Here is an 11818-nt window from a genome sequence, read left to right as displayed (position 1 = left end):
TGCACTCGGTCAAAAATACACGTTATGGTTAGGTCATTATTACTGTCACAAAATCGTTCAAAGACAATACTGTCAATAATTATGTTGTGTGCTAGATTGAAAATCCTCAGTTCTGTCTATTGGTCTAGACCTGATGTTCTTGGAGATAGCTGGTCCTGGCTGAGCACTCTCCCTCAGAGTTTCCAGCAGTAGACAGCTGGTCCCTGCTGACTACTCTCCCTGACTTCTCTGACCCACACAAGAGATTCTCTCTCTCCCTGACCTTAGTGACCTCAGTGCAGTCCATTGAAACTTCTTAATGAAGGATAGAAGATAATTAAGCATTATTAGTTCAAATGTAATTGGAAAGTAGGGCTGGGCGATAAACCGATAACGATAATTATCGCGATATAATTTTCTCGATAAAACGATATCAAGAGTTCTATAAATGTTCGATAATGTTTATGCGCCAAAAGCGGAACAAATCGAAATGTTCACCTGTTTATCATGATATGTTCTGACAATAAAGAGTAGTTTAAAACCACAATTAATGCTCTGCTTTCTACAACTTTCACTTAGGAGCAAAAATCTGCCTTTAAACTTGAAAGAAATAAAGATTTTACATTTATCGTGATAATTATCGATATCGACTGATATAAAAAAAATGTATCGTGATAATTTTTTTGGCCATATCGCCCAGCCCTATTGGAAAGCATAACATATTCAATATAATTAATAATTACTCACCACAATCAGTGGCCACTCTACAGTAGCCATGTTCTTCCATAATGCTCTCAGGGTCAACGTTGACCAGGGGACTCTCTTGAGAGGCATATGCACTGAACTGCAGCAGAAACATGTCAAGGTCTTGTTCACAATTGGGCTTTTCGGAGTTGCTGAACATCAATCCTGTGGCCACAGCTCGGTATTCACATTCAAACTGAACGGAGTCTGGGTTGTCACGATTTCCCCCACGGGCTGAAACACACACCAACATCGGTTTTCAAAGTAAGGAAATCAGCAAGACTTGGCAATTACTATATATGGATAACATTGAATATATCACATATGTATTATGAATATAAAGTGTATTTAACATACCTCTGATACTTGAGTAGGCATTTTCCAGGCAGTCTTGATTAAGACGATTTGTTAAGAGGAAGGACACTGGATGACGTTGCCGAAGGTCAGATCACAGCATTTTCAGACACACGATGTTGTGTTGCCACCCCTCCACACATGGAATCTGCTTCTTGTTACATTTACCACCAACAAGCCTCAGGCGTGGAAGCCACTCCATGCATTTGTCCAGAAATGCAAAATGTGAAGATGCATCTGAGATTGCACATTTCAACTTCTGAGAATCCTTGAGGAGTTTGGAATTGAAGCAGTCAAAGAGGCCATTGAAGTTTTCACAGAAACGGGCAGCTGCAAGATAGTTTTGCTGACGTTGGCCTGTAAGACCCTTAATGTCTGCCAGAGTCTTGATCCCAACAGCAACTGAGTGACTCAGGACCTGTGTGGCAAACCTTACCCGCATGGAGGCAAATGGAGGAAGATGGACATGCTTCTTGGTAAGACGACAGCACAAACGTATTTCTTGCCTACTGTCATAAGTGTAGAGATCCTCCAAAATTCCCCAGGTAATTTCATCACCATCCAAAGTGAAGCCACGATGACGCCAATTGTTCCGGATGTTTTTTATGAGGTGAGGTGGATCCCAAAGGCAAAACACTCTGATGCCATCAACACTGAAGAATGGCTGTTCCTTGGTCACTCCAAGGCGAGTAAGCATGGCACGGTTCCCAGCACCCTGGTCACATATAAACACCAAGCACTCCATTCCTGCCTTCCTCAGCTCGCGGATTCCATCAACAAGCATTGACTGGAGTCGTGTGTGTGATATGGGCCCACTAGTAAAACAGTAGCCAAAGAGCTGCTTCCACTTTGTGAACAGGCCTCTTACCATAAAAGCAGAGGCGTAGTTGGCCACATAAGGGGTGCGCTGACCTCTGCCGAAGTCCTCAAAGCCCTCAACCCTGTCAGCAGCTTCGTCATAGTGCAATGCTTCTTTTAATGACATCTCGTCTGTGATGATGGCACACAGCTTGTCGATTGGCTTGGTGGTCTCCATGGCCTTCTTCATGGTGGCTAAAACAGTGTTATTGAAACCAGTTTTGAAGTCAACAGCCTGGATGGTTTTTTGCAAAGTGCGGACAGAGGGCATAGAAAACACTCTGCAGAGAAGCTGATAACATTTTGGACTTGCGTGCCACAGGGACAGAAAGAAAGCTTTATCCTGAGTGGTCCACCTGTAACCTTGACACTTCCGCTGAGACATGCGTAATTGTGTGCGCACAAAAGCAACAGCTTTAGCAGGAAGCAAACGCTGCAGTTCCTTCATCACCCGCTCCTTATCACCTGCCCTGCTGACCTTTGTTTGTCGCAGCTGTTTCACTTTTGATCGCAGCTTACTCACTTGAGTCTTCAGAGCCCTGATCTTCATTGTGAGCGAATGCTCCTTCACAGCAGCCGTACGAACATGCCGTTGTACGGATGAAGGTGCTGCTGACACATCCTCAATGTCTCCCTCTTCCATTGATGAAGGCCCCGCTACAGCTTCCTCAGCGTACTGCGCCCGTGATGAAGGCCCCACTACAGCTTCCCCGGTGTGCTGGTCTTTGGAGGGAGGAGGAACATGACTCTGCTTACCTGACACACACACAAAAAAGTTTTTTTTATATAATTTCACTGCAGAACAATACTAATAAAATTTCAGATATTATTGCTGTAAAACGTAAGAGAAGTCTGAACTTCCATCTTTTATAAATAGAATCAGTCTACCTCAATAGATATATATGTGAAATAGAAATAAATGAGCATCTTACGTTTTTTACGTGGCAACTCCTGGCGTGTCTTCGGAGGTTTACGCTTCCTCTCGACATCTAGTGGGGGAGGTGGGTTAGGGGCCTCTATTTTTGTGGGCACAGCATCCCATTTCAGCCCACCATGGCTGTAAGACAATGACATGATTTGTAATCCTCAACCTAGTAAACTATTTTTAACTACATCAGGACATTGTCAGAGGATGAGGGTTCAGTCATTTTGGATAATGTACTCCCAAATGCTGTACAGGTATGTCAAGTGTAGTAGATGGGAGTAGGAGTTTAGAAAAAAGAGAAAAGGAAGTAAAGTAAATTGCAGTTTTAGAATGAGATGAGATGTTAGAAGGTACTTTAAGATGAGCTAGATATTATAGATAGAAGAGCTACATATTTAAACATATTTTCAAAAAGTATTACAGTTTTATATTACACATACACATCAGACGGTCTTTTGAACTGGCTGCTGTGGAAATGGGCACTGCACACCCTGTAGGTCTGATGCAGCTGATCCAAAGGTATGCCATGAAGGGATGCATTCCTTAGATTCTGGACCCACCTGGCACACCTGCAATATGAAACATGATGAATAAATGTTTTCAAGTGTCAAAAATATTTTGAACAAGAAAATAGCACTGCCCTTTATGCAGAGACTAGGCTATCTGCATATTTGTCTGGTAATTGGTAACACCATTAATGTTTATGCACTTGGTGTGACTGGAGATAATATAATATGAATATTTTGAAAAATTGCATTGATCTCAGACCTATTGCCTCTTTACTCTAGTTGTCATTTTCCACAGTACATTTGATGCTACTGCTCAAATGCACCTTTGCAATTGCTGATAGACAGTGACTGTCAGACACATCAGTGAAGATCATAGCATTAACTTCTGTTACACTTAAATCTATTTATAATGCAAACATAAAATGGCATTGCACCTGGTATGCATTTTCATGTAGCTAAGGCACGCACGAGATAGCAATTGCTCAACATAGTATATTGTTATTTCATTTTAAGCTGGTGCGGGTTTTAATCAACTCATGCAACCGTCTATCATTTAGCATTCCCTGCTAAAAGAAATTCCCGCCAAGTTGAGCCTGAAAATTGTTACCACTATTTCATGATCCACCACACTCAAAACACCAATTTTATTCTTAAAAAAGCATGTCTATGCTATGGAAAATAAATGCGATCTAATAATCCGTCAATCATTAGTTTATAAGGCAAACTTGACAGAGATGCACTAGCCTAACATTCATGCAGATTTACAGACGCTAACAATGCTGTCATTCACGTTCAACATTCAAGTTAAATCACGACATCATTAAAATATTTCCACTTAAATGAGTTATTACCTTTGTGCATCCTTTGGAAATCGATGAAATGCCAAATCACTTCTGGTAGACTGATAATTGTTGCAATTTATTGCAGAACACTGCTTGCGCTTCGACCACTTGCTCATCTTCGCGTGCAAACTGGCGCTAACAATTTCAGCAGCTTTCAGTCCATAATGGCGGCCGCGCCTCCGCAGCGCCATCTACAGACTGTTACCCATAACACAACAGAGTTTCGCCTCTTGGGCTTCTATACTCTTTGACTGTACTTTAGTACACTTTTTGAGTATCTGTACTTTACTTGAGAATTATTTTTTTATGGAAACTTTTCACTTCACCACATTTGAAAGACAAATATCGTATTTTTTACTCCACAACATTTCTGTCAAGGTCCTTGAGTAGAAAGTGACGTCAGTCAGCGGATGATTTTGGTTGCAAGGGTTGCATTTTGGTTGAAATGAAAGTCGGGTTGTCGTCAGAACTCGACTGATATTGGTTTCTGACGTCAACCCGTCTGTCCAACGTTGGAGATTAACGTCAGTCTGGTGTGGGATTCTGACATCAACTTGATTTTCATTTTCAACGTTGGGTTTGGCCAAGCAGCCATTTGGGAGTCCGAAACCATTGTGGACGTTATTGAGTGCACTTATTCAATCTCACATTCAATCCCACTACTGAAACTGTGTTCTAGAAATAAATGTGATATTGATATGAGTGTAGGCAGGCATAGATTCAGAGGCATAAAGTACTGTAAGTATTATATACAACAATGCAACAATAATAAAACAATGCATTGACATTTACTTTTTACTTATAATACTTAAGTACTTTTAAAAACAAGAACTTCTGTACTTTTACTTAAGTAAAAATCAGTCTTTACAACTTTTACTTGTAACCAGTGTTGGGAACGTTACTTTAAAAAAGTAATTAGTTATAGTTACTCACTACTTGTTCCAAAAAGTAACTGAGTTAGTAACTGAATTACTCTATAATAAAAGTAACTCGTTACCAGGGAAACTAACTATTACTGTTAAAAAAAAAGAAAAGTTGCTATATGTCAAAGAATTTGGAAACACTTTGCAGTTTGAATGTCCTGTATAAACAAAATTACTGAGTATGTTTTTATGTTTTCACTGTTCGATCGCGTCCGCGCCTCACGCACACACACACACACACACACACACACAAATCGCGCCCGCACCTCTCACACACACACACACACGCGCGCACACACAAATCGCGCCCGCACCTCTCACACACACACGCGCGCGCACACACACAAATCGCGCCCGCGCCTCTCTCCCTCTCCCTTTCTCTCTCTCACACACACACACACACACACCACATTCCAGCATTCCAATCTTTAAATCGCAGCCTGCTCCAGAGCCATGTTCAGAGCTAAGGCGGGGCTACAGATAAAGAACCCGCGTATCTAACAGTAGTTCCGCATTACATTAAATAATTTGCACGCGAGTTTTATTTATTTTTATACCGTGTATTCTCCGTGTAAATGTATGCACCGAACCGTGACGCACGTACCGTTTCGGTTCAATACGAATACATGTACCGTTCCACCCCTACGGTTCTTTTAAACGGCGTTATTCCAAACACTGCTTGTAACGGAGTAATATTTGACTTGCCGTCATTCAAGGGAAGACCGTGGTGACAGTCTAAGTGAGGTCGAAAAAGATCTGCAGTGAACCAAAGACAGTCTCAAAAATGCGGTTTCAAATCGCTGGTGTTTCTGACGTCACAAACTACTTTAAAGACACATCTTAAGATGTCGGAAAGATCCGGGAGGCCCTCCCAGAAAGATACCGTAAATACCTGATCTTCCTACACAGCTTCTCTGGCTGCGATACCGTATCAGCAATTTCTGGGTTTAGCAAAGCAACTTTGCTCACCAAGCTCTACAAGACTGACAAAGCAGAGGGGGCCATGGATGTGTTCAATGACATCAGAGCCAAGAAAAGTGACATCATCAAAGCTGGCTGTGAACTGTTCAAGCTCATTCTGCGGAAATCCACCTGAAGATTTGGAAGACTTAAGATTTGATATCTTCAGCAAGCGGGCCGTAGCCGGGAGCATCAAGCCTGAGAAACTGCCTCCGACTACAGGAGCTGCAGCACAGCACTCTCTGCGGGCATATCTCCAGACCAGAGATTGGCTACTGCAACAAAGTCCATCACTGGATGTCCTTGAGTATGGATGGAAACAAGGAGAACAAGGTTATGCACCAGTCCCTACAACAGATCCCACTGCACTGGACTACCTTCTGAAGCTACAACTGTGCAGGGGACTGTGACACTCTCAGGTGCTGCTGTAAAAAGCAAGGCGTCAAGCGTATTTCTGTTTGTGGGAACTGTCATGGTAACTCTTGCCAGAACATCAACCAGCCAGATGATAACAGGAGTGAGGGAGATGTAGGGGAGTTGGATGAGGTTTGTTAAATTTTAAACTGATTTAGTAAGTTTTGTTTTGTAATTGTTCAATAAAACCATTTTTATGTGGTTTTTGTATGGACTTTACTCAAAACTAATGGCTGGGATAGATTCAGCACCCCTAAAAACCCCTAGTTAGACATCTCAAAAGGTAATATTGGTAATTGGGAATGAAAAAAAATCATTATTTTTACCCAGGCCGTCTGGTCACCCCAACTTTGATTGCCTCTCCAGGCGTTTCCCCGAGGATTTGGCCGTGGATAAATTGGGAGTTGTTACTAGACACCTATAGGAACACATGGTAAAAAAAGCTATTGGTAAGAATTTTTTTTGCAGATTGGCAAAAAAAAAGCCTAACTTTCCCTAACTAATTGGCAGTTTCTTCAAATAGCGAAGCAGTAACTGTTGCAGCCATGTTCAGAAGGACTTCTTTCTCTCTCTGTTTCTCTATACCTAAAGCCTTTTGATGGGCTAAACTGTCTCTATGTTTATAGATCTTCTTGCGCATAGCCCGAATATTAGATCCTCCCACACCACCATTAATCCATTCCTCTGCCATCTGAACACCTTTCTGTGTTGTAAATAGCCGCATTGCCTCCTTGCAGGCTGTGCATCCTAATTTGTTATCTCTTACGAATAACCAAGGATACTGATCCGTCCATTGTTTAAACTGGGCTGTGCTGGGATGGGCTGTGCTTGACTTGGCTGGGCGATGCTGGGCTGTGCTGGCTGCACTGCGCTGAGCTGGGCTTGGCTGTACTTGGCTGTACTGCGCTTGGCTGGGCTGTGCTTGGCTGCACTGCGCTGAGCTGGGCTGCGCTTGGCTGCACTGAGCTGGGCTCCGCTGGGCTGTGCTTGGCTGCACTGCGCTGAGCTGGGCTGTCCTGGGCTCCGCTGGGCTGTGCTTGGCTGCACTGCGCTGAGCTGGGCTGTCCTGGGCTGGGCTGTGCTTGGCTGCACTGCGCTGAGCTGAGCTGGGCTGTGCTTGGCTGCACTGCGCTGAGCTTGGCTGCGCTGATCTTTCATAATCACTGACTGGACAAGTAGGTTGTTAAGCTAGCTTTGAATAACTAGTCTAGCTGCTAGGTCTGCTGTTAGCTGGCAGATCATTTGGCTTCATACTAGGGGTGGAACGGGGGGTGGAACCGTCACAGTTGTAACACACTTTTGACAGGTCTCTGTTCTAACTTGGTTTACACAAAAACAATGGGGCTGAAAAGCTGTGAAATTCACGTACAAAGGAATCATACATAACTACTTTCAGGAGAGTGATCACCACTGCAGTAATGGCGATTTGGTGTACTTCCAGGATTTGCCGAATTAGTCAATATTAGGAACAATTCCAAACCAGTTAGTTGGGAGTGGAACTAGTTCTATGGCCATTTGTTTTTTAATTGTCAAAAATAACAACACATGGTGTACTGTGGAATCGACTAGAGAACATAGTGATTGAAAAGTGTGTTAAAAGTGTTTATATAAATTTTCTACCTACTGCCCAATTAGAGACTGACCACTGTATCAATTTGAGTACGACTTACTGCATACCTCTTAGTTTTTTGGCCATTTTCTTGGCCATTTTGGGCTGGAACTTTAACTTCTGCTTGGCTTTCTTGGCCTCTGGGGACTCAGAATCGGGCTCAGAATCCGTTAAGGAATCAGAGGATGAGGAATCGGTTACATCTGACTCCTGACTCCTGTTTCCTCTTTCCAGGTGCCTGCTCTATAGGTGGGATATTACTGGCCACAGCTACCCCCTTGTCACTTCTTACGACAAGAGCTGTGAAAAGAGATTAGGAATTGTTTGACAATGGTGTTATGACAATCAATATTTTTGAAGCTGTAATGTCCTCAAATCAGTTTTACCCTCTTTAAGTCTCTCCCGGAGGAAATCTTGTTCCTCTTTCAGTATATCAACCCATTATTTTAAGGTGGCAATCTCTGTCTTTTGGCCTTCAATGGTTTGCTTAGCCTCCTGCAGAGCTGTTTGCAGAGTGGGGGCTTCTATAATAAATGAAAACATAATTAGATACGGTTATGCAGATTAACACATTTTAAAATATTAACACTTTCCATCTATAGAGTTAAATAGCAAGTGAACAAAGCAGCATAAAAGCACATGAAAAGCAATACAAAAAAAATAAAAAAATCACATACTTCAAAGTTATGTTAAATGTAGTTGACTGAAACTTACCAGTTTCTTTAGCCTTTAAATCTACAGAGGTCTGTTGTCACAGTTGTGTTTCTGTCACATGTCTTCCTTTGTTCTGTTTTCCCGCCACTTCTTTGTTTCCACGGTAACCTTCATTAGTTCATCTGTCACATTTCCTTGTTAGTCTTGTCAGCTGTGTCTCGTTCCCCTGATCTGTTTCCCTATGTATTTAAGCCCTGTGTGTTGCCTTGGGCCTTGTCCACACGGACACAGGTATTTTTATAACCGTGACTTTTTTTACGCGGTTCGGCCGTTCGTCCACACGGAAACGCAGTATCAGGTCACTGAAACCGAACATTTTTGAAAACCCCTGCCAGGGTGAGGATTTTCAGAAACGCCGGTTGCAGTGTTGTCGTGTAGACAGTAAAACCGGGGGGTTTTGCCTTGCGACGTCAGAGTGTGCGCTGTTATCTGCTGTGTTTGAAAGGCTTCTGATTGGCCAACGTGGCTTTATGATTAGGGTTATATTGCCACCTGCTGGTGTGGCATGCTCTTGACAGCGCTTGATAGTGTGTTTTTGCGTTTACGGAGATTTCTTTTAAACCGAGCATGTGTGGACGGGATTTTTTTTTAAATGCAAGAGGAAAAACTCCAGTTATAAAAATACCCGTGTCCATGTGGACTAGGCCTTGTTCATTGTCTGATCTATGTTGTATTAAGTGCGTGCGTGCGTATTTTGTGGTTTATGAGGACTTTTGACCTGAATACGCACCACATTATGGGGACATTTGGGTTTATGAGGACAGGGGCCATGTCCTCATAAATCCGACAGTGTAGATGTCATTCACTAAGTCCCAGAAGCTCCTTCTCAAATTTTGGTGCCATGTCCTTACATACCACAAAACCCTGAAATTTTACTATACACAGTGTATCCCTGAAGTGGATTGGCCTGAGATGTAAATGTTAGTATGATGTCTATTTTGCAGCATGACATATCTTAATTCATTTTAGTATCATTAATTTAAGATTTAAGATCAAAATATAGCAGCGAGCTCCATCGCTGCTCGCAGCTATATATATATATATATATATATATATGGGCATTCATAACGGTGCCATGGCGAGGAACGAGCAGAACAGAGTAAACGTTTTTTAGGTCATTCCTCCTTCCATAGGAATTCATTGAAAACGCTCGCTCTGCTCTGCACCATTATCCATGTCAGTGCGGACGAACATTCTTTCGAACTTTCGTTTTTAAGTTAGCGATTCAAAAGCCCCCAGCGGTGTCACACGTTGATTAACCGGTGTTAAAATATTCTCACCATCACATACCCATTTTTATATAGATACAATAGGCCTACCTGATTTTGAACACAAGAGGGCAGTATAGCAATATGAATGACATTATTTATTTTTGGACTAAAAAAACATTCTGGATGTTTTTAAACTTAAACAATTATTAAATTGAAAAAAAAAAAAGAATAAAATGGGTTTAGTTCTGACATTTGTATAATTTTATATAGAATTTTTAGAAGATATGAGGCTTTTAGTTTTTTGACATTAATCCCTCGCTATAGCAAAACTGTTTGAGATATTTATTATCTGTTTACAATTTAGCATATTTAATGTATTTTCATAATGTTGAAAAAGTTTGGTGGGAATAAAATAAACCACTTAAGAGGAGTGGGTAAAAATTCAGAGGCTGATTTTGCAAATAAATCCACATTCAAACCCAAATATCTGACTTCCTGATGCTCGGAGCTAATGACTGTAAATTAGAAAATTGTCTGACTCAATGAGACCAATATGTGTTCTGATTTTGTGACTGTACATAAAATTAACCCCCCCACTTTTGTCAAAAGCATTTAGAAAGTGACACTTCTTGCTGCCAGTTGGTGGTGCTATAACTTTGACTCACAATAGTTACATACAAGTGATCGGCCTCTTACCACGAACACACTGCTGAAGTTTCATCAAGATCAGATAATGTATGCAGAAGTTATAACACTTCGTTTTTATCTTTTCTCGCCATAAATTCGTTTCCTCGCCACGGCCAAACCGTTCGAGATATAAAAAATCCGTCCGCAATTTAGCATCCTCAATGTCTTTACTTCATGCTGACCGAGTTTGGTGGCAATTGAAAGAATTGCCTAGGAGGATTATTTCAAATTCCAGAGCAAGCATTCTCCAAACAACCCATAATAGCCGACTTCCTGTTTGGCTGGCGTAAAACTTGACCGAGGGAAAGTTGTTCGGCCCGATGAGATCTATACGTGTACTGAGTTTCATATTAATTCATGCAAGCGTGTTTGATCTATGGACCAAGTTTTCAGATCCTGTTCAAGGGTGAAAAATCCCCCCCCCCACCCCTCACACACACAGAGACAGAGAGAGAGAAAATTCTCCAGAAAAATCCACATTCAAACCAAAATATCTGACTTCCTGTTGGTCAGAGCTAATGACTGAAAATTTGAAAGTTATCCGGCTTGATGAGAACAATTCACATACCAAGTTTTGTTGCTGTAGATGAATCTAACCCCCCACTTTGGTCAAAAGGTGGCGCTACTGAGCCATTCCACCACGCCCGTTTCTGAAACTTTGCACATGTCTACTGGCTAATAAATGTGATGTGTCTGTCGAGTTTCATCCAATTTCAAGCATGCTAAGAGTCTCAAAGCATCAAAAAAGAATATTAAAGTTCTATGCATTGCCATGGCAACAGTATCTAAGATATCAATAATCCTTTCACAGGTCTACATATGCCGTGTGTCTACATTATACACATGAAGTTTGAAGCAAATCGGGTAAAAATAAGAGTGATTTCAAAGCATTTTGAAAGTGACAAACTTCCTGCAGCCAGTTGGTGGCGCTATAACTTTGACTCACAATAGTCACATCCATGTGATCGGCCTCTTACAACGAACACACTGCGGAAGTTTCATCAAGATAAGTTAATGTGTGCAGAAGTTATAACACACTTCCTGTGTCCCATTATTCGCCATAAATTTGTTTCCTCGTCACGGCCAAAC

The sequence above is a fragment of the Rutilus rutilus genome (genome assembly GCF_951802725.1).
Source record: "Rutilus rutilus genome assembly, chromosome: 10".
Lineage (NCBI taxonomy): Eukaryota > Metazoa > Chordata > Actinopteri > Cypriniformes > Leuciscidae > Rutilus > Rutilus rutilus.
This window is presented reverse-complemented; position numbering follows the sequence as displayed.